General features: G+C 40.5%; 1 protein-coding gene across 1 annotated transcript in view; it reads left to right on the top strand.

Annotated features, from left to right (window-relative positions):
• The first annotated feature begins 23,676 nt into the window (after positions 1–23,676).
• ccnd2a (cyclin D2, a) overlaps positions 23,677–25,787 on the top strand; it is a 127,429-nt gene continuing 125,318 nt past the window's right edge. The window contains exon 1 of the mRNA XM_026366145.1: positions 23,677–23,776. The gene's annotated coding sequence lies outside the window, so the exon portion shown is untranslated. The remainder of the gene's footprint in view (positions 23,777–25,787) is intronic.

The raw sequence follows: 25,787 nt of genomic DNA, 5'->3' as shown, positions 1-25,787 counted from the left end.
CAATTCACTTTAAATGAACACGCTCCAAATCTGTGCAGAAGAAAATGGTTGCTGTTCTGTTTGATAATGGACCCCCTCAGTTATTTACTCAGTGTGACCAAATTATGCAGTTTTGTTATGTAGGTGAGCAAAGTGCACTTACCCAACATGCTGAGCTGACTCACTATTTTGGCATTGTGGCACTATTGCTTCTTTTTGTTCTGTGACCCAATAAAATGTAGCAGAAAAATGACACCCACCGGTAAATTAATAACGTCTGGTTAACAGATGGATTTCTGATTTTTTTTTAAATTTGTTCTTTGAAATGTATTGTGCGAGCAAATTAAAGGAGTTTCACAAATGAGGTTTCACATTACATTTGTAAACCTATCAAAAACACACAGTCAGTGGCCGAATCCTCACAAAACCGCAAGTAAACATATTAATATGGACATAACACCGCAATCAGAATAGCAACCAGTCACCGCCACTGCTACGCTTTAAGCAGAAAAACAGAAGCAGGGATTGTTTGTGTCGTGTCACCTGTCGCTGTTGCCCTAGACACTAACCTGAGCCGTGCCTAATGTTCACACCTGGGTTTCTTATGCTGCTTTCACTGCTCAGGACGCCGTCAAGCTGCGACCTGATCAGTGATTCTATGTAGTCAGTTTGTTCTGCTCTGTTCTCTCCCATCTTCTGATCAACTGCAGTCCACTGTCATATTGTATCTTTCATTTTTCTGCTTTGTCGTATTACCAACTGTGCATCTTCGGTACTGGAAGTGGGTTCCCTGTTTGTGGTCCCACTCAAGGTTTAAAATTGAAACAGTGACCTTCTGCCTGTGCTCATCTCCAGTTCACATTTGAAAATCGTCCAAGCTGTGGTGGAAGAGTGTTAGGTGTCAGTGCTTACATTTCCACACCAGTGCTGGGTAACTATTTTGACTCTTTTGTGACCAAACTAAAGTATTCTCTCGATCAGTCATTACAACACAACAAAATACTACAGTAAATACAGCTTTCAATATAAACTGCATCAGTCTTAACAAGTGCCTAAAGCCTGTGCCATTTGCTGATTCTTTTCTCAAGATGAGGAAACAAGCAAGCAAGGATATCACAGCAGGAATTGTTTTCTTTCCCTGCTGCAATCAATTCAGTTCACATTATTTATAAAGTGCCAAATCCCAACAACAGAATTGTGTGCAAAACATACAGAAAACAGATATATAGAATTTAAAAACTCCCTATAACAGAAAAAACTGAGAGCAGAACTAGGCTCAGGGTGGGCGGCCGTCTGCCTCGACTGTCTGGGGTGAGAGGAACGTAGAGAAAGAACAATGAGAAACAAATTAACAACAACAAGCAGAAGCAGACATAACATGCAGATCACAACCACCTGAGCGATCATTGTTCTTATGTGTTTATACTTTGGCGGCTGTGGCTCAGGAGGTACAGGTAGAGTCGTCCACCAATCATGGAATCGGTGGTCGATTCCCGGCTCCTCCTGTCACATGCTGAAGTGTCCTTGGGCAAGATACTGAACCCCAATTTGCCCGCGGTGAGTCAGGTCGGCTGTATAGCATCTCTGCCATCGGTGTGTGTGAGAGTGTGTGTGTGTGTACTTGTGTGTGTGTGTGAGTGTGCCAATGGGTGAATGAGACGCAGTGTAAAAGCACTTTGAGTACCAGTTTGGTAGAAAAGCACTATATAAGTGCAGACCATTTACCATTTAACAGTGGGTTGATTGGTCGGGCTAGTGACTGCACACTGGAAATCTACAGCTTTGGGGATAACTGCTGAAAGGTAAAGATGGAGGGAAACAGACCTGTAGAAGCACGACTGAGGGAATAGGAAGACACAAAGTTTACTCTGCTCCTCTTGTTGGCCTGTTGATAAAAAAAAAGAGATTTTCCTTTTTTTAATGTGTTTCCTCTTTGTTCTTTTTACTGTATTTTTGTGTAAAGGTCTTTTTTGTGTGTTGATGAACTGTCATTGACATGCAAGATATCTAGACAGTTGTTACTGTACTGTACTGCCACATATTTCAGTATTACTGTAATACTACAAATACTAGTGTAAAAATATACACTAAGAAATATAAAACAAACCAATAAATGAACTGAAACACATACATTCAGCCCATTTTAAAAGACTGATTGCTGACTGAAAAACTGTGTGCAATTGTTTGCAAAAAGGCGCATTAGACAGAGACAAATATGCATAATTATATACGCACTTTTTATCATCTGTGAATATTTTGCTGTTTTCCCTTCCTGTTATTGCAAGTTTAGGGTCTTTGGATGACATGTGTGTTTACTGTTTTGAAAGGGGATAATAAAAAAAAAGTGTGAAACCAATGGAGAAGTGTTAACAGTCTTGCAAGAGAAGACTTTTACTCTGCTGAGAAGGTGACGATGAAGATCAAGTTAATTCCAGTGTCATCAAGCATGTCGTAGCAATTGAGAAAACTGTAATTAAGCCAGGTTGTCTGATGAAATGGATGCTGTTTCATTTTAAGTGAATCTCAAATTTCTTATTATGGGAAGATTAAAAACATGCCAGTGTTTGAGTCAGGGGGTCAGATGCATCCATCACATTAAACACTGTCAATTAAGGCGTCAATTGTGGTCTCCGACCTTCTCAGTCTAATATAGAGCCAGATTAGCTGTGTTTGTCTGTATGTGTAAAATCTTTGAATTATTCCTTTAAGACTTGAGTAAATTAATACTAATTACTTGACGATGTATAACTTGGTTTTACCTTTTTTTTTACTCAGTGTATCATGTGAGTCTCCGTTCTGAAACAACTTTCAGAATCTCCTCAGATACCCTCTTTCACTATTCCAAAGTCAGATAACAAAAGAGGCCAGCTTCTAGTCACCCAGACAAGAAAATAAAATAAATCATACAATATTTAAATGAACAGAGAGAAACAAGTAGAAACACCAAAGAAAAGAACCCACAGAATAAAAAAAACATATGATGCTCTCAATGGGTTCAAATTGTCCCAGCTCTGTTCATGCAAACAAAATCAGCTAGCACGAGAACAGAGAGCAAGAGAGAATTCGTAAGGCTCATTTGTCATCTTTCTCAGGACTACTGATGACTCCAGCCATGATTTATCACTCTCACAGTGGCTGAGTTAATTTGAACTTCTGGTAGCGATTTCTAAACTCTAACGATGTCAAACTCTTGATCTCTCCCTCTGCGAATAAAGTTGACATCATGTTCGACCAGGCAGTCCGTCAGGGACGTGGCGGGCCAGAGAGACGGGAGTAGAACAGAGGCAAAGACGGGAAGGTGATTAAAAGGCTGCCGTTTCAAAGAGCGTGTCTCTTTTCAGTTTTTTTTTATGCAGAGATGCCATTCTGGTTATCTGGCAAAGCAGAGAGTGTACAACAGGATTATGGCCAATAGCTAATGAGCTATTTAGTGCTGGCACCACTGCCAAGAGAGATGGTCTGCTCAATTTGTCAGATTCATATTGTACAAATACACAAGTATATCATACAACAGGACTCAGACACATTCAGTGCAATCTGAAAACGACTCGAGGATTTGACATGTAATGTGATGGAGATGGTGAGGGCTGTTTACCCACTGGTTTGGCATTTTACACTACTGCATGTGTGACAGATGGATTTTTGCACTAAAATACAGAAAGTCTCATGACATTCCTGGTCTGATATGAAATACCTTTTTGTTTTCCAAATTCTGTGTCAACTGCAGTGTCCTCATAACGGCCCCATAATGGTAAACAGAGGGCTCCAGCGAAGTGAGTGCACAGCGTATGAGCTGCATTTGCTCCGTTCCCTCGTCACTGCAGACATGATCTGAACAAAGTGTGTTTCCCTAAATTCCTTAAATCCATACATTCTCCATGTTCATTTGTGTGCTGAAGGAATATACTGTATATACTTGTAAAAGACAAAATTGTATTTTAGATTATTGCAAAGTCATGCACTGCCTTATTATTATCCCTCCGTGCAGCTTGCAACGCTTCTGTCTGTGGGGCATTGATAGTGTGAGTGTGAATTTAGTTGCTGTTGAATAAGGGTAATTTTACAAGAAAGCTAATTACAGCTTTTTGTTGTTTTTTTTTTTTTTTCAATTGCTTACATATTTTTTGAAGAACTTGGCCCATTGTGTCAAAATTCCACACAAACCAAGTACAATACAACACTTGGTGGTAAACATTTCATGTCTATGTCAAAATGAAACTCTGCAATTGAAACCCAGCAATTATTTTTCAAAATGGTATTTTCAGTGCAACACGCTGATATGCTTTATACAAAACACCGTAGTCTTTAGTCTTTTATATATTGTCCTTTTTTAATTTTCTCATGCACGCTTGAGTAAAAGACTGTTACAGTACAGTGTGCAGCTGCAGACCTGCAAACATGATTCAAGATTCAGAAACCGTTATTAATCCCAGAAAGAAATTGTTTTGCCTTGTTACAGTACAAAGCACAAAATGTGTTTGTATTTTTGGTGCCTTTGTTTAAAGCACGGTTCCAAAAGTGGAGGAGTTGATACAGGATTTCCACACAGTAATTCTGCCCTGTACGTCTTTAAAATTTTGTCTTTTCAATCAATTTTTCTGCTCACTCAGCAAAACTACAGAACTATTCCAGCGTCTGTCCCTGAGCGACTCAGTAAGTGAGACTTCTGCATGGTCACTCTGTGACCTTTCCAACCAAAGGGTCGACGCAATCTCTCTGCCAGATCATCTGATTTCATTATCTAGCGGCGAGAGATCATAACTGTCTCAGGAGACGCACACCAGCATATTACCACCATCTCAGAACTAGCCTACTTTATCCTTTGCTTTCTTGCTGTTTCCACCTGTTCCTGTCGTGATGCTTTCTGATCTTCTCCCTGAACAATGCAGGAGAGAGGCAGCCTGAGAAATACAGACAGACAGGCAGAAGGCTGAGAGAAGAAGAGAGGTGGGACGAGGCTGCAGGAAAGGAAAGAGCTTGTCGTAACAAATCTTTTTGTGTGTTACTAGGGAAGCAGTCCCCTAGATGAAAAGAGTACATTTTGCACTCTGTGCCTCCGTCTCTAGCATTCTCTTTACTTCACGCTCTTTACCACAGCGCGCCTTATGAACAGCACACATGAATTTAGCTCCATGCCTGTCTCCTTTTATATTCATAACACTTTTCTTGCTCCTACTCTGTGACTGACGATGGCAGAAGCACAGATGCCCAAACAGTCTTCTGCAGACCCCAGATGGGATCATCTGGGAATCGCAGTTGTTAATGCCGACCAAAGCGGTGGACCAACTGACAGACCAACCACATAGCTAATAAAAAGGTTTCATCTAATCTATATAAGACTATTATGCAGCATATTTGCAGCTCTTTTGATATTGTCTAATGATCAAACAAATAATCTTGTTAAATTTCCAGGCTATCTAAAGGGGAAGATCATAACCAATTACCAATGTACCATGAGGTTTTCAGCACTCATGTAAACACTGGCACAGAAATAATAAATGAACAACAAGGCCAAACAATGTTGGAACTGTAGTAGTAAAAGTGCTGTACTAGTCCTATTACTGTGCTATTAAATTAAAAGTCTTTCTTGCCTCCACAGTACTTCCATGAGAAGCTGTTAAATAATAGAGTACGGCAGAAACAGTGAGCCCGGAGCTGTTTCGGAAAATTGTACTTCGATGGAATGGCATTAACTGTTGAATTGTCAATCTTCACCACTGCTGCGAAATGGAATGAGCTTCAAAATACATTTCTGTCTGAATGGCATTAGCCATGTGACGCTGAAGTTCAGTAATGTTCAGACAAGCCGACAGAGTGTGAGTCTGATTGGAAAAAAAAAAAGAGTGAATTGTTTTCATGTTTCCTAATAACTGCATCATAATGTTACACTCACTAACCCCCCCATACGTCACAGCTGCACAACCGTGTCTCCTGGAAATTACATTTATAAACAACTATAAAGCAAACACGTTTTGTAGTTGCTCACCAGATTACGTGCAGTGGGGGATGTTTTTATTGACACAGTGAAACTCTGCATTTTAAACAGCAGCATGTTCAGTTGGGTGTGACTGGGGTGGATGGAGAATCTGCAAAGCACTTGCCCAGAGTTTGGGTCCAGACCTCCAGACGTGCTTAGGTTTATAGAAACTTAAAGCATTTTGGTTACGTTTCGTCACTGACAATGTTATAATACATTCAGTAGCTGGGTACCTTGGAAAATTACATGCTTTATTAACTGTAGAGTTGTCTCTCTACAATATGACATAACACATATAGGATATAACATAAAACATCACTTTCTCATTAATGCACGGTTACTTTTCATGTTAGTTTGTTTCTTTTTGGCCTGCCTGCTTATTTTTGCTTGTTTAATAGTGGTATCAAAAATCCCATAGGAAGCAGTTTCTGGCTATTTCTGAAGGCTGAGCATTTGCAGCAGCAGGACACCAGTGAAAAAAACAATCACCAACCATGAAGCACATTCTGGCTCCTCTCTCACCTGCATTGTTTGGTTCAGGGGGCTGTAATAGACCAGGACGTAGGAAGTTGTTGCTTAAATCTATTCATCTAAGTGAAAGCTTGGAGAGCTGAGACTTGACCTATACACACACACACACACTCCCTCAGCCCACCCAAAATAATGCAGCGGCGCTCCTGATTAACAGAACAGCCTGTTATACACCACCTCTTCCTCTGTGTGGTTCTTCCTTTGATGCTCTACTACATTTCACTTCATTTTTGTTGTCTAGTTTGATGCCACCCCCACACATACATATGCACACCGCCCCACACACACACACTCTCTTCAATCTCTCCGCCATATCAATGAAGTGCTGCCGTATGACTGATCTGCACGCCAGCTATAATCGTCTCTCTTTTTATTCTCAACTGAGGGATTGCTCATTCCTTCCTTGTTCAAACTGTTTTTCTTCCACTTGGAAAAAGATAATAGGATAACTCTAGCAAAAGGGCACCTAGCTTGTCAAAGGATTCTTCCAAATTATTCCACATTGGGTTAAGTTACAGCATGTTTAACCAGGCTTGAAATGGACACCATTATATTGTGGGATGTCTTGGATCAGTGTTTACGCTTCACAATGAGTTATTGTCCCATCTGCCAACATCTTTCAAGGCTTCGAGAGCAATGATGCATTTAAGATGTTCGTTTGTCAGATGCAACTGCAAAAAAACTGAGACTGTCCTAAACATAATAGAGAACTGGGCAGTTTTTGAAATGCCTCAAATGACTAGCATTTACCTGACCACAGCATCTCTTTGCTCTGTGAATAATTACTTTTTTGTTAATGACTAGCAACAGAAAATGTGGGACTAAGACTAACCTAGTTGCACTAAGACAGTCTCTACCAGGGCTTGCAGGAAAAAGAAAATAGGGAAACAAGAAATCAAGGTCCCTGGGGGACTCCCTGTCACACTAATGTAGCAACAACATGACTATGTGGCAGGCAAAAGGCAACAGTCCTGATATGATTAAAGAGTGCGAGCCATTTCTTAAAATGAAAATTGTAATATTCAGTCTTAAGCAATGACCCAGCACACAATGGTATGTCCTCGTTTGGCAACATTTTATCCTGGGAAGCAAATTAGGAGCTAAAAGAAGGGTGGCATAAGACACAAGGCGAAACCATGCAGGTTATTTTGGAAGGGAACTCTCTAACTTTAGGTAAGACATGCTTAACATGACCTTGCAATAAAGTTAGATGAAGAGAACCTCTCCCAGCAAACGAGGACACTTCACAGGTATTTTCAAAGTGCACTTAAACAGCCCAAATGTACCAAGAAAAAGGTTTTATTTGTTGGCTTTACCTACCAGTTAACTGATTTCATTTTGACTGTGGCCAAAGAAAATGTTTGAGAACGCAGAGTGTCCGAAAAAAAAGTGTTAAACCTTCTAAAGAGATGGAGAATCTGGCATCACATCATGGGGAAAATCAAGGATCTTCTTTGTCAGTCCGTCAGTATGTCTCAGGGACAAGCATGTATGCTTCCTGCTGTAAACACAGATACATGAGCCATTTGCACCATGCATGCCAAATTGTTTCATCACAGTAACACTTACACTGTAAAAAGAAAGTCATTGAATCATTTTTAAACTGTGACAAAATCGAAAAATTGCCCCAAATGTCTTTTTAATTGATCAAACTTTTGGGGAATTTTACAGTTGACCAACAACTGTTTTTGACAAACTCCGTTTCTTAGGTTTACTTAACAGATCATTGGAAATGTTGTCAACTGAACTCATGATTTCAAGATCTGAAATTGATAAACAGAAGTTAACAGAGCTTTCTACGCTTGTAATGAATCACAGTGCAGATTTCACAATTTCATATTTTTACTTTAATTGTATAGAACTTAGGTTTCTAAGGCATAACAACTTGTACACATAGAACTTGTTTTTATAGTGCAGTGATTGTCTCAATCCAACACCAGAGTGCAGCCTACAAAACCTGCGTTCCCTGTATCTCTACTTGTCACACACATCCACACACACTGAAGGTTTTTTACTAGCAGGGTCATGGGAGAAGTGACCGACTTACAAAGCCCTGGCTTTGTGGTTTATTATTTTTACAGCTCTCATAACCCTTGCACCACAGAGCCATCATTCCAGGTACGGTCCCCCTTTAAGTCCTGACTTTACAACAAAATGTCCTCCCTTGTAATATCATAACCCTTCCACCATAAACGTTTACGACCAGGTCACGTTTAATGATGACGTTGTAGAGGAATGGGGTGGACATAGATTTAAACAAATGGAGGAAAAATCTGTCTTGGAGCATGTATGTGTTTTGCGAGCAATCTGCTAGAACCAGCGATGCAGTTTGAAAGTATCTAGTGGAAGCTGAGTTTTTGATTTCCACTATGAGGGTGATACGGCACTGTTTCCAAATTGGTTCCCTTGCATGGCTGCATCTTGCCAACTGTAGTCAATGGCTGACAGCAGTCCTCTAAACACCTGCTCAGAGAGCATTTCCTGGTCATGTAGTGGCTCCTCATGTTTCAATATAGATTACCATGTACCAACTCACAGCTCATCTTTCTTCACAAACACGCACACTGTGTATCAAAGGGCATGCATACTACTGAGTTGGTGCAGCTGGTTGAAAGAGATTTTCCAAACAGCGAAAAACGACTAAATCTATGTATATTTTGTGTCTGGGTAACAGTTACAACCCTAAATGATGTTTAAATATTTTAAAATACATAGGTAATTAGAATCTTCCACTTGGAAATTCAGTTCAGTATTTGTTGAACCTGATGTAAATAGCTGAAATTGTAATTATAATGAGGGGTAAAACAAGCTAATTGGTGGCCAGGTATGAATGAACCCCCTCACACACATAAAGACAAACACACATACGCGAGCATGCATTAATCTGACAGAAGAGAAGCATTCAGGCCTGACCTCCAGCGGCCAGCCCTCTAACCCACAGGCTAATTATAAACCTCATTATGTTCTCTCAGTCCTGTAACCTCATCACATTAATTCTTCTATGTGGTCGGACAGACTTAGGACTGATGTCAAGTGGCAAGTGGCACAGAAGAACAGAGACAAGCCCTTCAAATGTACACGGCTCATACTTTTAACAGACCTTGAACTCAACCATCTCCATTTTTACAGTTTAATGTTTGGATTTTAGGGCATCAGTCAGATTTTGCACTCTCAGTACCAATAAAACAAAGAATAAAGGTGTATTCTTTGCTTAAATTAGCTGCTTAAAATGTAGATGGTCTTGCAGACATTCAAACGATGTGGCATTAACAAGTTAAAACAGAGCAGATTCTGCATTAGTGTAGCATATTTTATAGCCGGAAATTAATTGTGGGATGCAGTTATAATAAGGTCACATAGCAGGAAGCGGCTCGGAAGTGCAATTGACAGAGTCAGTTGAGGCGCACAGATATAGATTTAGAAAGGCACAAGAAAGAAAATAGCACAATTTCTCACTCTTTGTATGCAGCATCCTCCCACAGCCATCAACAGCATAAGGAAGAGACGAAGGAATATTAATTGTGCTTCTTGACCCTTACAAGAGTACATTATTGATCATTCTCAAATTAAACACTCAAGGTTGAATATTTGGTCAAGATAAATAATGATTATTTGTATAAAGTTCTGTAAAGGTTTGAATGCATACAGCATGTGGGTTGATTGGAGTGGACTGTTCTCGATGGCTCCTGAATAGAGGCACTTACTTATGCTGCTTTAAACAGTCTGGTGGAAGTTGAATCCTGTCTCAGGCAGCTAGCTGATCTGCTTGGTGACATTTCCAAAAATAAATCTCAATTTGGCCCTGTCCTGGCTTATCCCACGCTACAACGAAAACTGTAATTTGTTACCATGCATTCACACTGTTGGAGTATCTGGTCCATTTGGCACGAGGGTCACTTGTAACGGCTTAAAAATGAAGGTTTTGAAGCTACACACGTCATCAAAGATTATCTACAGTACAGCACCTCTGCTGTAGAAATGTAAAGGGTCAGCTGTTTAACAAATGTTCTGTCCAGTACTATATGATTATGTTTCACCAGCACCAGGAGTACACACTCTTTTATGTGGAGAACATATAATATAAGCCTCGACTACTATAACACAGATTCCATTAATTGTGCATATTTATTGAGCATTTTTACTGACTGAAAAAGTGTCACAAAGACAGCTGTGTAAAAAAAAAAGGCTAATAAACTGCATAACCTTGCCCAGATTGATAACCCAATAAAGGATTTCTTACTGTTGCTAATTATACCTGTCGATGTCTGTGATACAAAACTATTTATGTGCTGTAATCATTAGTCATTTGTACTTGTAATTACTGTCACTGGTAAATTGTGTTGTAATTTAACATAATAAGAGTGTCGATCTGTCTCAGCCTGTCAGTGAAGTGTCACAACAAAATTAAAACTGTCCTCAGGACTTCTACTTATGAGTTTGAAGATGTTTTGACGTGTAGTTCACTTGTCTTCCCCACTTCTACCCTCAGCTTCATCTGTTTAAAGAGTCTATGTCTCCTTTTAGAAGTCAGATAATTACATGTCCTACTGCATCTGACTTCCCGGCCTCCGTTGCTTCCAGCAAACTCCAGTAACCTTGATGAAATTAGACTGATCTGCTTAATTTCTCAACCTAGAGGCTCCTGTAAATTCAGATTGTTGCTTCCCACAAGCTTTATCTGTTGTATCTCACCACTCTAACTTTATATGATCATTTTTAAGTTATAGATCTACTCTACTACTACTATTTTTGTGCTATATCTTGGACTTATTCTAGATTAGTTCTGTGTGTTTGACTCTGTTGCTGTGACATGTGAATTTCCCCTTCGGGGGATCAATAAAGTGTTATCTTATCTTATCTTAAATCAGTTACAGTGGTGGAAACATCACAGTTTGACTCACGCTGAACTCTAACCCCTGTATCCTGTAGGAAAGTCCTGTCCTTTCGCCTTAATACACTACATCCTTGCTCTAGGTGTCAAATATTGACATGGCTAGTTTAGTATAGTAGTCAGCTGGCATCGCTTTGCATCTTACTGGCACTACGGGGTACATTTAGCATCACTACAAGATGCCAAAGAGTGCTAAGATGCCCTGTCTGTGTCGATGGGTTTTTACAACTTAATATCTTGTAAACAGCCACTTCATAGTAGTTTTATCTGTTTAAATGTGTAATGCCGAAAAGAATTGCTTGGTAACACAAATGTCAAATTTGCAAGCTACAGTATCTGCACCATGTTGCCAGATATTAAAAAACAACAACACTGTGGTCTGCACGAGTTCTTTGTATTTCGCAGAAACATATATGGGATGACAGTGGGGGGACAGTGGGGCTCTGTTTTGTGCTTTAATCCGATTTTTCATTGTGTGTTTGTTTTTTCAGTCAGCCTTTGTTTGTGTCTTAAGTGCAACTAATCAGGTTAACCACAGGCTCTGGGAGCCTGTTTGCTGTGCCTCTGTTTCTTGACTTTAGTCTTTGTGTTTGATCATGTTTTCATGGTGTCAATCAAACGCAAGATCAGATCTCAGTGTGACATCAGAACTGAAGAGGCCGTTTGGATAAATGGTGAAGTACTGTTTTAACTGTGATGTTGGTTGTACAAGGTAAAGGGTAGGTGCCAGACTATCTCTCAGTGGGATGTGGACACTGCTGGTAAACCTCAAAGTGACAACAAAATGCCAAGAAATCTTAGTCTACAACGTACTTATTGGATGAATGAAGTACTACACCGAGTGAGTTGGTGATGGTAGCAAGAAAAGCCCTTAAAGCAAATAGAGAAAGTTTCGTTTATAGTTCAATAAACACAGTGTGTTGAAATTGTCTTTCTGTAAGTTATTTACCACATTTCTTTGTGTAAATTACGATCCTACCAGAACGATATGTATTTAACTGCCAGCCATGTTTATTTCTGTCGGCACTGACCTGTGAATGTAGTTCTGTCTGATTTGGGGGTTTTTTTCGTTCGAGTGTGACGTGGCGACGAGCTGAATTCTCGTGTGTTCCAAGGATCTTTGGAGCTGTGACTCACGAGCGAGAGTGTAGTAATACATAGAAAGCACAGCAGTAAATAGAAAGAGATAAAAAGAAAACAACACAATTATATGTATTTTCCTTGCTGAGAGGATCTTTCATTTGCATAAGTAGGCATGTCCTTGACTAACACATCCATCCAATCCTTCTTTGATATAAATACTTGTACTGTATTTTGTTCTGGCTGTGAGTTTAAGTGGAATGAAGTTTGCTGTTACCACGTCTCTCTTTCCAGATTAATACTGTGCAAAACAACTACAACACAGAGAATAGATGATTTTCCTGTGCAGTTGTGGGTATTTTTTATATTTGTTCCCATTCTGACACAGGAACATTTGCCTCTATATGACGTCTTTCTGCCTCTGGTGATTTGCTTTCATTGAAAATAGTTTCAATATAAAATATAAAATCATTTACTTTTGTCTTTCCATCTGTACTTTAGCCAAAGAAAGTAAAACAGACTCTAACCAAAGCACAATACGTGCTCTTGTCTCATGCTCTAGTGTTTTTTCTTTTCTTTTTCTGACACTACAAGAAAAATAAATCTTACCATTTCAAAAACAAACTCTAAAGACCAAAGATTATCCAGCTAATTATATATTATCTGAGACAACAGGCAGCCACGGGAGGGCCAAGAAAAGGCACACACTCACCCACTAAGCAGGCAATTACAATTACTATCAGTTCCACAGTTTCACTGATGAGAAAGGTGATAATGGTGACAATCACGTTGACTAACAAAGCATGGAGTAATCAGAACCGACAATTGGACCATGCAGCCACAAGTACAGCGCTAACAAGGCACCACGCTGAAAGTCAGACACAATCCAGGTAAATAGGACAGGAAGTGTAATCAGTCATATAATCCTCAGTTGCGGACATTTTGGAACATCAGATGATGTCGTTTTTGGGCCCAAACTGGAGAAAAGACAGGCTTGACCATTTGTTCTTGTCGGCTTCAGCTAACGTTTGACGTACATGTACAACATGTAGTGTCACAGATAAGTGGGGTGTTCTGCATCCCCCACGGAGTAAAGAAGAAGAAAAATGTCTTCACCTCCATAGTAACAGACTTTTTGGAGCACTTTGGGCGACATCGCTTTTAATTGCACCTAATAAATTCTGATTTGTTGAATAGAATAAACATCATGTGGTCTCATTATGTTGGTCAAGCTTAATTAATGAGCCACTTATTACTCCGTACTGCTGAATTAAAATGGAAAGTAATTAAGTTTAGCATCTAAAAACTGGTGGAAAACTGAGATAACTCCAGTAGTCAAGCACTACTCTACAGTGGACCAGTCAGAAACAGTATTCAAGGAAAATGTGACTCACAGTTTTGTGTAAGATGTCGTCATACAGTTTTTAGCATAATGTGTTCTCTGCACACGTTTATCCACAGTAAATATCCAGCTGTCCACGATGTAATGCAGCATGACGTCAGTCTCTTGTGGCTTTTAGCTGCATTGCTCTTTCAAAATAAAATACCTTGTAGCTAGATAATGAATGGTAATCATCATTAAGAGTTTTTCACAAGAATACATTTGGAAAGTGTAATTAACTATTTCACTAGATTTTGCTGTATTTGCTGGGGTTCAGGATGGTAGACTTTGTTCAAAATAATCCCTAAACATGTAGCCAAAGCTGTATAAATGTTTCCAGGTCTGTGAATGTTTTGTTTTTGTGGGGTTTAACATGTAACCTATTACGTAAGCTTACATAGAGGTTCATCTGCACTGTAATGACAGAGTTACTTCAGTATACTGTGAGTCTAACTGTAAAACCAGGGTTTTGCTGCCCTCCCCAGTTGAATAGTTCAACCAGCATCACTGTGGCGGCGTGTGGTCAGAAGTGTGTTTGGCTGTACCTGTAGCTACATGTCTACAGCTGTGATGTCACATGGTCGTGGTAACACCTGTCAGTCAAGCATCGGGTCAGCAGACTAGATTTATAAGGTTCCTTTCAACGACTTCAGCTTGAAATCAGCCTGAGAGACGTTACAGTATGTGTGGTAACTGGGTCACAGGTCATCCTAACAAATGTACTTGTTATTTCCAGAAGAATATTCTTGATCTGGTTTCTAATGGTTTTAAATTAAACAAATTATATTTGGGCCAGTTCTGCTGTAATTATGTGGAATCTGGATCCAGGAATCCCTCAGGCTTCTTGGCAACAGCAAAAAGTGTGAAAATTCAGTTTGCCTGCTGAACGTCACTCCACTGGCGGAGAATGTGATTTCCTGTCTAATTTCAGATGCCGACTTAGTGCATTGGTTGTGTACCTGACAGAGTTTCAGTAGCAGAGCTCTATTTAATCAAGTGACTCACTTCACTCAGATCACAGCATCTTGCCTCACTAATCCGGACCTCCTAATTTAATCATTTTATCCACTCCACTGATACAGTGGGCATCAGATATGACTGTGACCTTCAGCTGGTGATCAGGAAAACAACAATCACATCTTTTAATCAGTTATTTATGAGTTTTATTTATGAGTTTTCCACAGATTTCCAGATGGCCTAATTTTATGACTATTTATGAAAGCTTGAATTTTTCCATTTTAAATTCAATGACATCATAGTACTAAACAAAGAACACAATTGTACCGTATACCACCGTGCATGTTGCACCTCAGAAACTTTAAAAACAGCTGTTTTCAGCTAAACTAGTCATTTATAATATTAACAGGATTGCTCAACTAGATGTTATAAAATCTGCTATTGAAAAAAAACATGGCAATTTCTATCTGTGCCCAAATATTACGACTGGTAGCACACAGCTAAGCTACATCCTTATATACCCTTGAAAATACCCTGTAAATTCACTGGAATACGACGAGTATATCCATTTGCAACCAAGGGCTGTGATCTGGGCTTTATAGAGATCCAGTGTATGGTACAAAATACCAGCCACTATCAGTTTTGAATTCAGTTAATCTGTTTTGCACTATTGTGTCAACGGATGAAACAGCAGCATAAAGCGAAAATTACACAAACTCAACCTCCCTTCTGCTCCCTCCTTCTGTGTTTGAGAAAAGTCAAGGATGTAACATGTGAATCCTTGCAGCCCAGATGGATCAGTGGGTGGTCTGAACACACCTGAGGTTTTGCTGTTGCACTGGAACCCCTGGTGAGATGAAGGACTCTGTTTACTGGGGGAAAAAAAGACCTTTGAAAGGTGGCTGACATGATGTGCAGTCGCTGTAAAAAAACAGATTTACATCAGAGATGTCTTTGGTGCAAAGCCTCCAGCTATACAGGGAATATAGCTGAATATGTATGTGTACATGCAACATGTCTTTACACGACTTTTCCTGTGCATCTTATTTTCACTTTAACGAATTCAAATATCTTCATGATTGCCTCTTTAACATATCCATACATGCCTGCAGCTATCAGTGTGTAATGAAAAGAGCAAGCGTATGCAGGTAATATATCCATGTTCCCCTCTGTGTCGCTTGTAAACAGATTTCTTCATCCGTCCTGAGCTTTCTGGGACTGAAGCCTTGTGCCACACAGCTCTTTTTCTCCAACACTTTGCGTTCTCTTCCTCCCCCTGCTGGTAGTGACACATACCTGCAAGACCCTGGTGGTTTTGTCCATCACAGATCCCAAACAAAAGCCATTTATTTTTATAGCATTGTTATAAAAAAAAGGACAGGACTCAAGAAGCCGATTGCCGCCAACCTTGTAAATACAAATACATGTGTGTGAACAAGTACACAGTCTGTTATAACAAATTAACCATGAGCAAGCCTGTCACTCTGAAACTAGGTACTCTCATTCGTTACTTGTTAGCTTTATAGATTCATTCACTTATTATTAATGCAGAAGTTAGGGAAACACTGACACAGTCACATTTGGCCCATATAGGCTACTTAAAATGTCAAGATGCAGCCCGTCTGCTCGTATTGGAGGTTGAAGACGAAAAAGCACGTGAGGATAACATGCAAACACCACTATACCACCAAAATAAAACAATCAAGAAAATGTGCCAGTGGAAAACCACTGGACAGAGGTTTCCCTTGTATCTAGTCTTTGTACTGAGCTCGGCTAACTGTCAACTGGCTTTAGCATCTTCTGTAGCTTATGCACATGAAAGGGGCATCAGCCTTCTCATCTAACTTTCAGCAAGTATTGTTGAAACTGTTCATTTAATGTGCCCAAATCTGAACGCTCATAGTAGTCGTTCTGATCTTCATTCTTCAGTTCTGAAGTACAGTTGATTACTGATCATCAGAGTCATCAAACGAATCGCAGTGGTTGCAGTGTAGTACAGTCCTGTAGTGTACAGGAGCTGGTAATTATGCCAGTGGAAAACTGTGGATTAATCTCTGACATAACGAAACAAACAACGTGTTAATCATCCACAAACTACAAACTCACGACTCTTAACCAAAGTGTCATCGACTCAAGCCCCACTTCTCGAGCACTGTGCTCGCAGCAAATTAATGTTGCATCCAATGTGATATTACAGGGAAGCAGTGACTGCAGTTGTTCTTTACATCAGTGCCACAAAGATTAGAAGTGATGGATTTTCTGTTCTCTCCCATTTAGCTTGCTTGTGTCCTTGGTGGGCATACCATTAACAGCTGACACAGATAAATGTATGTCCATACACAGAAGCAATGAAATACTCTGCTCCATGAAAAATACACATACAGTAGCTGCTGTGATCAGTAAAACATTGAATAAAATCATACATTTGTGTAGCGTATGATCTCCATCTGCTGCTATGGATGAACCTCCATGCTTGGCAGCTTTTCTTTATTGTGCATATTATTCTTTTATTCCAAAGCCAGTAATTGTTATGATACCCTGCTCTGTCCGTGGAGCAGAGTTGTTTCAACGCTGCAATCAAGGTACTGAGGTGAGACTGATAGAAATTAGTCAGTAATGACAACAGAAATTAAATAAGGGGACTCAAGCAGAGCCATGTTTAGTGTTTTTCACTGGCTTTAACTGTGAATCGTAAATTTCACACAGGAACTCTAAAGACATGTGTTCACAGAGAACACAGATACGCCCGGTCGAGGCTGGCTCTAATATCTGGACAGTTAAATTTAATGATGTCAAATGTCAGGCATGACTAGAAGAAGGGATGAGAAAACTGAGAGAGAAAAAAAAATTCAAGGAAAAAATGCTTTGTGACTGAAGAGGACAGAAAAGAGCCATAATTAAAATGGAATTACATTTCTGCGGAGGATGCAGCGTTTTTACCACTCTAAGTCTGTCCTCTGTGAACACACGCACGTGAATATGTATATGTGCACATTTTGAGCTGCTAAATGCAAACCAAAGAGTTGTTTTGACAGTGAAGCTGAGCTTAGAGAAATGCGCTCAGCCTGCATGTCAGAGATCGCTCTTAATTACCTTCAATCTGAGAACCTCTGTTTGTTTCACAGACTAATGACTTAGATGGGGATTAAGCACTTGGCACTGTGCTAATTAGCCAAATAGCACTCCCTGGGCGTCCCAATGTGAGTGTCAGACAAAGAGCCATCAACCGGGGAAGGGCACTATCTGTCTTTCTTCAGTCCCATCCGGCCTCTGACTTCTTTGCCTACACACTCGGCCACACTTTCTCCATCCATTTAGCCGTGTTGGCATGAGTGGTTCGATGGATCCTGCTGAGGAACATTTAGAGGTCAAAAAATGGCATGTGTTTGTCCATCTGCCTCCACGATTAAACAGATGTACTGATGTATTTCTATGTATACACAACAATAAGCTATGTTGTGACCTCTCTCTGTATTTTTTTAGCTGTACCGTTTTATTGTCTATGTGCTGAACAATGATTCAATGCAATGAAACTCACCAAACCTATGACTGTGATTATTTTTGAAATTCTGTCTGAGTAAAAACTACTAAAGCAACTAACTTAAATAATTCACTGCCATCCAGTTAGCAAGTAGCATGATTGATTTGGTACAGGCTCGTCCATGTGCATTTGATTTTTTATGCGCCTGTGTGTGTGTATGTGTATGTGTGTACATGTGTGTGTGTGTGTGTGTGTGTGTGTGTGTGTGTATCTCTTCACCTGCTTAAAGTCAAAGTCAGTTTATATCAGAACTTATATGATCAGAGTTCTCTAATAATGCATTGATGAGAAGTTTGTCAGGATTCATTTATATCATGAAAATAAATTAGAAAGTGGTTCAGGATAAAGCCGGCTGTCCTCTGTAGTTCTCATTTCAACAAGGTTATATATAATTTAAATGCTCCTAAGATACAAGTAACTATCTGATATTCTTTTTAAGTTTCTTGGATTGTCTTTGACTTGCGCTCCTTTTCGTAGCATTGTATTTAGAGTTCTCTCATCCGAGGCCAGCTGCTATCTCGAATCTGCAAATAATTAACATTCCCTGAATGGTATCTTCCAATAAAGGGTACATCTACATTGTTCTACTTAAGAAAGGAAGAATAACATCTCCTCATTCCTTTTCGGGTTCTTTTATTTAATTACTGCTGTGTTGTTGTACAACCCTCAGGAGGGCCTGTGGCTTAAGCATCCGAATGAGACACACCCACCGAAAAGTGTTGCATCCACTTTGAATAGTTGGAGCCAAAGATCAAAACTTTCTTGTTCTTTTCTATCAATTTACATACTGCTTCCCTTCTATTTTTCATCTATTCTAATTAAATGAAAGCAGTTACCTGTGCTCTGACTTCTTGGAGATGGGTAGTTAGTGTTAGTGTTTCTTGCAGAGATGAACATGCAGAATTCCATTATTCACATTAGTGTGAAGCACTTTGGGGGCAGTGAAGAAAGAGGTTTAAGGTTTATAGTACATTCAAAATGTAAATGAAAGCACAAAATAATTGAGACTTGTAGCTTCACTTTTGTTGCAAAAATGAGTACGTATACTGTACATTATCCATTAGCTGAATTGGTGCAATAGGATTCCTGGCAGCTTATACATATGTACCAACCATTCAACTGCAAGTTTCTAATCCAAAGGCTTATTTTACTGACTAAATTACTGCTTTGGTGAAACAAAACACTTGTTTTGTACTTTAGTACTACTTTAGTACTTGAGCAGCTGCATCATTTCCTTTAGGAAATGATTTGCCACCCCATGTAACAAAACAAGTCCACAACTAGCTCCAATATTCAGGTGCTGATCCCTTCCACTAGTAATGCATCACACAACAAAAGAGCCATCATGAAACACGCTGGAGACAATATGAGCTTGAGCTGAATGTGGAGCCTGTTGTGTGGAGGGTGAATATGAAAGTTGACAGTATGAATCCCAGAGAGGCCCTTTTCTGTTCTGCAGCATTTCCACCACATTGCTCTGGAGGCAGCCAAACTGGACTATCTGTCAATTAAATAGTCTGTAATCCGGGACATCATGCTGCTGTCCACCTGCTTCACTTTGAGCTTCACCCCGAGGGACTGGATGGCCGTGAAAGCAGTGCAATCAAAGAACACGATTGCCATCATGCACCCACCTCTCTGGGTGGAAATAAGCCCCGTAGAGCTGGCACATGATGAAATTGTTCACATTGGTACTCTGCCACAACAGAATTACACATTTGAATGTGTCTTTATTATTATTCTCAAAAGGACCAATTGGTCTGCTGTAGAGTGACCTGAAAATTACAAAAAACACACATTGTTGTCATTTCTAATGTTAAATACGTCAGTGATTGTGGGGTTATACATAGTTTTTTACATTTTTCTTTACATTTTTCCCTGTTGTCCCGTTTCTGTCTTATTATGAATAAGTCCACTCCATTCAGAGACATGACTGCCGGATAACAGCAATCAATCACACAATATCCACAGTGTTTTCTATTCAGTCGCACAATAAGGCTATACACTGGCAGGAAAAAGGCTTGGAAACACCTACGCACGTATGTATTCTTATTATCTGTTGATGGTTTGATTCAATAAAATGGGTGTAAATGGATCACAAAGCTAAAGAATATATCTACAATACATTGTTAGGACTCTAACTGAACTCTTCAGCCTAGCTTCTCCCACACCAATTCAATGGGTTTGGGTCTGGTGATTGACCTAGCCGGGCCACCACAGATGGTATTCCACTTTCTGCTGCTTGCTACTACTACTTGTATGCTACTTTCTTCTCCTGATCATTCTTACACAACAACAAGGGATGCCCTGAAGGAATAGTATGCCTTTTCGACTTTCATGGAGTAGTATCCATGCTGACCAAGGATGCCTCGCACACATTGCAAATCATCACACATGTTTCAACCTTCACTGATGGCATTAGACAGGCATGACTGGATTCTCCATTGTTTGATTCAACAGCTAATTTAGGAGCAGAGAGGCATCTGTTTCTGAAGGAGGACAGTACTTGTCTTCTTGCACAGATGTGAATTTGGGCCCTCCACTGTGTCTTCTGTCCTGATTGGATCCAGTTGCAGCATGTCTATAAAGACTATAGTGGACACATCTTAAAGAATAACCTTCCTTCTGCACGACAAGTTATGGATAAAGAAAGCTGTTTTTATTCAGCCATTTTTAGTTTTAATTTACACTGAAAGTCACTCTCCTTCTGGAGGATGTCAAATAGAAACTCATATTTTTACTTTGCTTGACATGAACGTATTTTAAGTGTTTTAACACCTGGGAGGGCGTGCAGAGCTTACTTAGTTTCACAACATACCAAAACCGCTTTTCTCCACTTTTGAGATTGGTTTTGGTTGCCTGTGTGTTGTGTGCAGTGGTGGCTACCCTCCGGCAGCAGTTTACCCTGGGCAGCTGCCCTCGTCTCTCATACCTAAATCCTCTTCTTGTTGTGTGCATGCAAATGTGCGTGTGTAAGTAGAAGTGGATAATACTCTTGTGGGAAGAAAAAACCTCCAACAGATTTGACTATTCCTCCATCTATGCTCCTTTTTACACAGACTCCATCTTTTTTTTAACTTGGTTATAACGTAATACTATGGTTATTTTGTGTTAGCAAAATTAGCCCCTCAATAAAATCCACCACTGTATTATATTTATTGTGCAGCTGTTCCTGGTTCTTCTTGTGAAATTCACGTAAATTAGATAGATAGATAGATAGATAGATAGATAGATAGATAGATAGATAGATAGATAGATAGATAGATAGATAGATAGATAGATAGATAGATAGATAGATACTTTATTGATCCCCAAGGGGAAATTAGTCAGAACCTCCTCTAAAGTTTTAGAAGTACAGATTATAGACTATAATTGAAGCAGCAGTCATGCAGGATAACACCTCAAGCTGGACAAACTGTTTGTATACATTGATAGATGTATGCTCAATATACAAACATTGATTTTCGTTATACACACAAAATATCATATTTGCTTAATGTACACTCACAAAGCGAAAAACTTCAATGTTGCTGACTCAACGCACATTTATATTCTACACACACTGCTTGACTGTACTGGTAGATAAGAGGTCATTAAAATGCTTGGAGAGAGGCTTCAATCAATTTAAGCTATAATTACTAATTGCTACTAATTAACAAATGGGATTTTACAAGTTAATGTATAAATTGGCAGGAGGGTGAAGGCTTACTGATTGGTAGTGGTGACTTCGTGCCTTCATTTGTTCCTTGCTTCTTTTCACAGTTGCTGACCAAGGTCACTTCTAGTCTTTGATACACTACTTTTCTGGCAGCATGTCTAGTAAAATCCATCCCATTAATCAATGCACAATAATTTCAGGGAGGAAAAAAAATCAAACATCCACTAGATGACAGTTGCAGAGTTGAAGACATTTTTCCAGTCATCCGTTAAGGCTTCATCAGTTCTGTTTTGAAGTGTCTGGGTAAGTTGTCTACACTATGGTGTCACATGTTCAGAGTTGATAGGTAGTTAAGGCTGTAAAGTTGAGGCTAGTTCATGCTACCCACTTATTTTTCTTCAATTTTATCACCTCCCCACTCTGTCAGGGTCCTGATGGCCTTACTACCAGATCCACACTGGCTACCCAGTTTCTCCCACACATGTGAATAAAAGAAATATACAGTATTTCAGTTTCTTATCAGCTCACCAGGTCATCTTGCCCTAATATTAACTAAGGAAGTAGCAGCATTTCTTGCATCCATAGAACAAATCTGTTTTATAGTAGAGATTGTAGGACTACATGTATGTCTGTGTTTATCCCAAACTTTCTGTCAGCACTGCTGCAATGCCAGTGCCAACCGACTGCGCACATTTAATTAGTTTTTTTGCCTTTTCATTTAATTCAGAGGTCTTCTTCTTCAACTGAAAACAACTGAAAACACATGAAAACCCCTGTCACATTTCATGACTCAGTATTACATTAGTTAAAAACCCGTTGTTGAAAATCCCATTTCTAATTTAACTAACCAGCTGCACATTAGTAGTAGTAGGTGCTCTAAAACTTTGATAACTCCACACGGACATTTTTGGCTCAGCTCATCAGTCAGGAGAACAGACAGTTAACAGCTGTATAACACTGAGACAGGTTTTTGGCAGACAGGGTTAAGATACAGTACAGTTCAGTGTTGCAACATACTGTATACATTAAATGTGTATGTGTCTATGAATGTTGCCCGAAGAAGAGTAGTGAGTCTATCTTTAATGTCCCATACGTTTAGAAATCTAAAAAAACCCTTCCATTTATTGGGATCTGCTCGTCTTTCAAGCGCAGCAGCCTAAAGGAGATGAGCGCTGCAGAACTCACTGTGCAGCACAATTTGTGGCTGCTCACCTGGCAGCTCAGAGATCCTCATACTGCAGGGCAGAAGGCTGCATTAAGTCCCATCTTCATAAATTACACAGTGACACGCCAAAAAAAAAAAAAAAAGGGGACAAAACAGGAATAATTTAGCCCTCTTTGAGTTACACAGCAGCAGTGATGATGAGCCCCAAGCATGTGCAGCAAGTTCTTGCATGTCTGTTCTTTGGAGCCAAATGCACTTATGGAGAACTCTTACTTCTGTTTTCTTCTTGTGCCTGTGTCTAACTGAGAGGCTTTAAAAAAAAAAACCGAGAAAAACAAATCACGAGTTCCCCCAATTTTCACTATTACAGTGCACCAGCTCGCCTCCTTCCCCGTGTTGTGAGTGTGCAGGAAGGCGGCGAGTCCAGGAAGCAACGCTTGAGACGCGGCCCTGTGACCGAGGTTTGGGGCGTCGACTAAGCTTCATCAGACCAATCGGAGCTCGCGGTGAAACTTTGTAAACAACTCTCACACGTTGTTTTAAAGCTCGTCTCCTGCGTTTACTACGCGAAGACGCGACGGCGCTGCGGCCGAACGAGTGGACGCTGTCGAAACAGGTAGGACGCGCCTGTTGTGCGCAGGAACGTCTTCGTGTTTGCTGCGTGGTTTTTCTTTCTGTGCAGTGCGTGCGTCCGGCGATGGAGTGTGTGTGTGTGTGTGTGTGTGTGTGTGTGCGTGTGTGTGTGCGTGCGTTTTCTCCCGTGACTCGTAGTAGTAGAACAGCTGACATGTAGTGCAGCGAGCGAGGGACTTAAATGTGACATCGGGTGTTTTATGTTATTAGAAAACAACAGAAACGCGAAACAGACAAGTCACAGCCTCCGCGTAACTTCACGTTATAGGGATGAGTCACTGTTGCCTAATGTCGACGCCGTGAAACGTTACTTTCGCGTCTCGGGTACGCGCGAACACGCGCGCATTGTATGAGCGTCTGCCAGATTATTGTTGTCTGGCTGGGCCAGAAGTTCGGCTGTGACCCCACTGCAGCGGGAACCATTCAAAGTGGTCAAAGAAATAGCAGCTGATCAGTAGAGTGAAGTTAAATGTAGTTGGAGAGTCTTTTTCTTTCAGGGTGTGGTGATGCTTCACCTCTGTGTGCGACAGTGCCAAAGCTCTCCGAGCTGTCCTGATGCTTCTATCCCCCCCCCCCCCCCCCTCTTCTTTAGCAGGAAGCCACTGTGTGTTTTAGGTCGAATAAGGTATCGAGAGACTTCACTTAACAAGTTTTTGGTTGATGTTCTGAGTCATTTTCGACCTAATGATGGAGCAAGAGTTCACTGAAAACCACTTAGCGTTTTACGCAGCGGCTGAATGAGGCAGACCCGGTTGATGGGCAGGTTCTGGATGTGTCAGAGCGGTATTAAGTGTAGGTATCAGGAATTGATTGGGCTGTTTTAAGCGTGTGACAAGAAAATGTGAAAATCCATAGACTCGGCAAGGACACGCTGACAGGACAAAGTGGTCGTGCGCGAGCGCTCAATTGTGTTTTAAACGCTCCTTGTGAAGAATGAAACGGGGTTAAAAGCTTGTTAATGACAGCCACTTTTCTTATTGGAGATTAGTATTCCACGAAACTCGCAGACTAAAGCTTTTTTTCCTCGTGCTCAGAGACGCGAGTGTCCTGCGGATGCCTCTTGAGGTCCAGCGGGGCTCGAGTGCGCTCTGGGCGCGGCGCGTCCCCGCCGTCAGGAGCCTCGTCAGTCGGCCTGAGCAGCCTGCTGTAGGCTGCAAAGGGCTGCGTCTGTGAACGGATGTGGGCACAACTTACACTGTGGAACGTCAACATCTGCATGCTCTGTGTTCCCTCAGCACGCCCACCTCAGCTGGAGGAGGGGTTGAGGAAGCAAATGGGGTGGTGGGGGGGGAGGGAAAAGCTTCCTGTCACAGTGACTGAGAAACTCAATCGGCTCAGGTTTTGGCTGAGACTCAAGTCTGTGTGTGTGCGTGTGTGTGCGTGTGCGTGCGTGCGTGGGTGGGTGGAGAGGGTATCTTTTTACATGCAGTCATGATTTGCTTTACTGTAACTGCTCTGGAAGTGTGACACATTTCTGTTGTGTACATTTTGCGGTTTGAGTTTTCATCTTGATTGCCCCGTATTGTTTTTTATCATTTTTATTTATTTTGTTGTTCCTCTCACTCTTAGACAAATAACTTGCTGTATAAACTACACTCACCTCCAAAAGCTCTCAGACTGTTGGAGGGTTTCTGGTGTTATTGGTGCTGTTGCTGGCTGCTTTCCTTTTCTTGATAATGTTCTGGATGTAAAACAACACTGTGGCGAGGAGGTTGAAATGTAAACTGTGAGCTTTAACTGCCATTCGATTTGAGCCCAAATGGCTCAGCTACTCCGAAGAGAAAATGTGGTGGTTAGGAAGTATCACTAAATATTTTTCTTAAAGTCATTTGGGTGTTTACTCTAAACTGATAATGTTACATGTACAAGATAAAATGGAAGAAGGTGGAAACAAAGAGAAAAAGACCTCTGGAAGGGATTTAGCTGTTTTATCAGGAAGATTCAGGACTGATCACATTAAACAGTTCTGAAGATTGATATGTGAAGGAAATCTG

The sequence above is a fragment of the Anabas testudineus genome, chromosome 6 (assembly GCF_900324465.2).
Source record: "Anabas testudineus chromosome 6, fAnaTes1.2, whole genome shotgun sequence".
Lineage (NCBI taxonomy): Eukaryota > Metazoa > Chordata > Actinopteri > Anabantiformes > Anabantidae > Anabas > Anabas testudineus.
The sequence above is the reverse complement of the archived record's forward strand: the minus strand, read 5'-3'. Positions and strand labels throughout refer to the sequence as shown.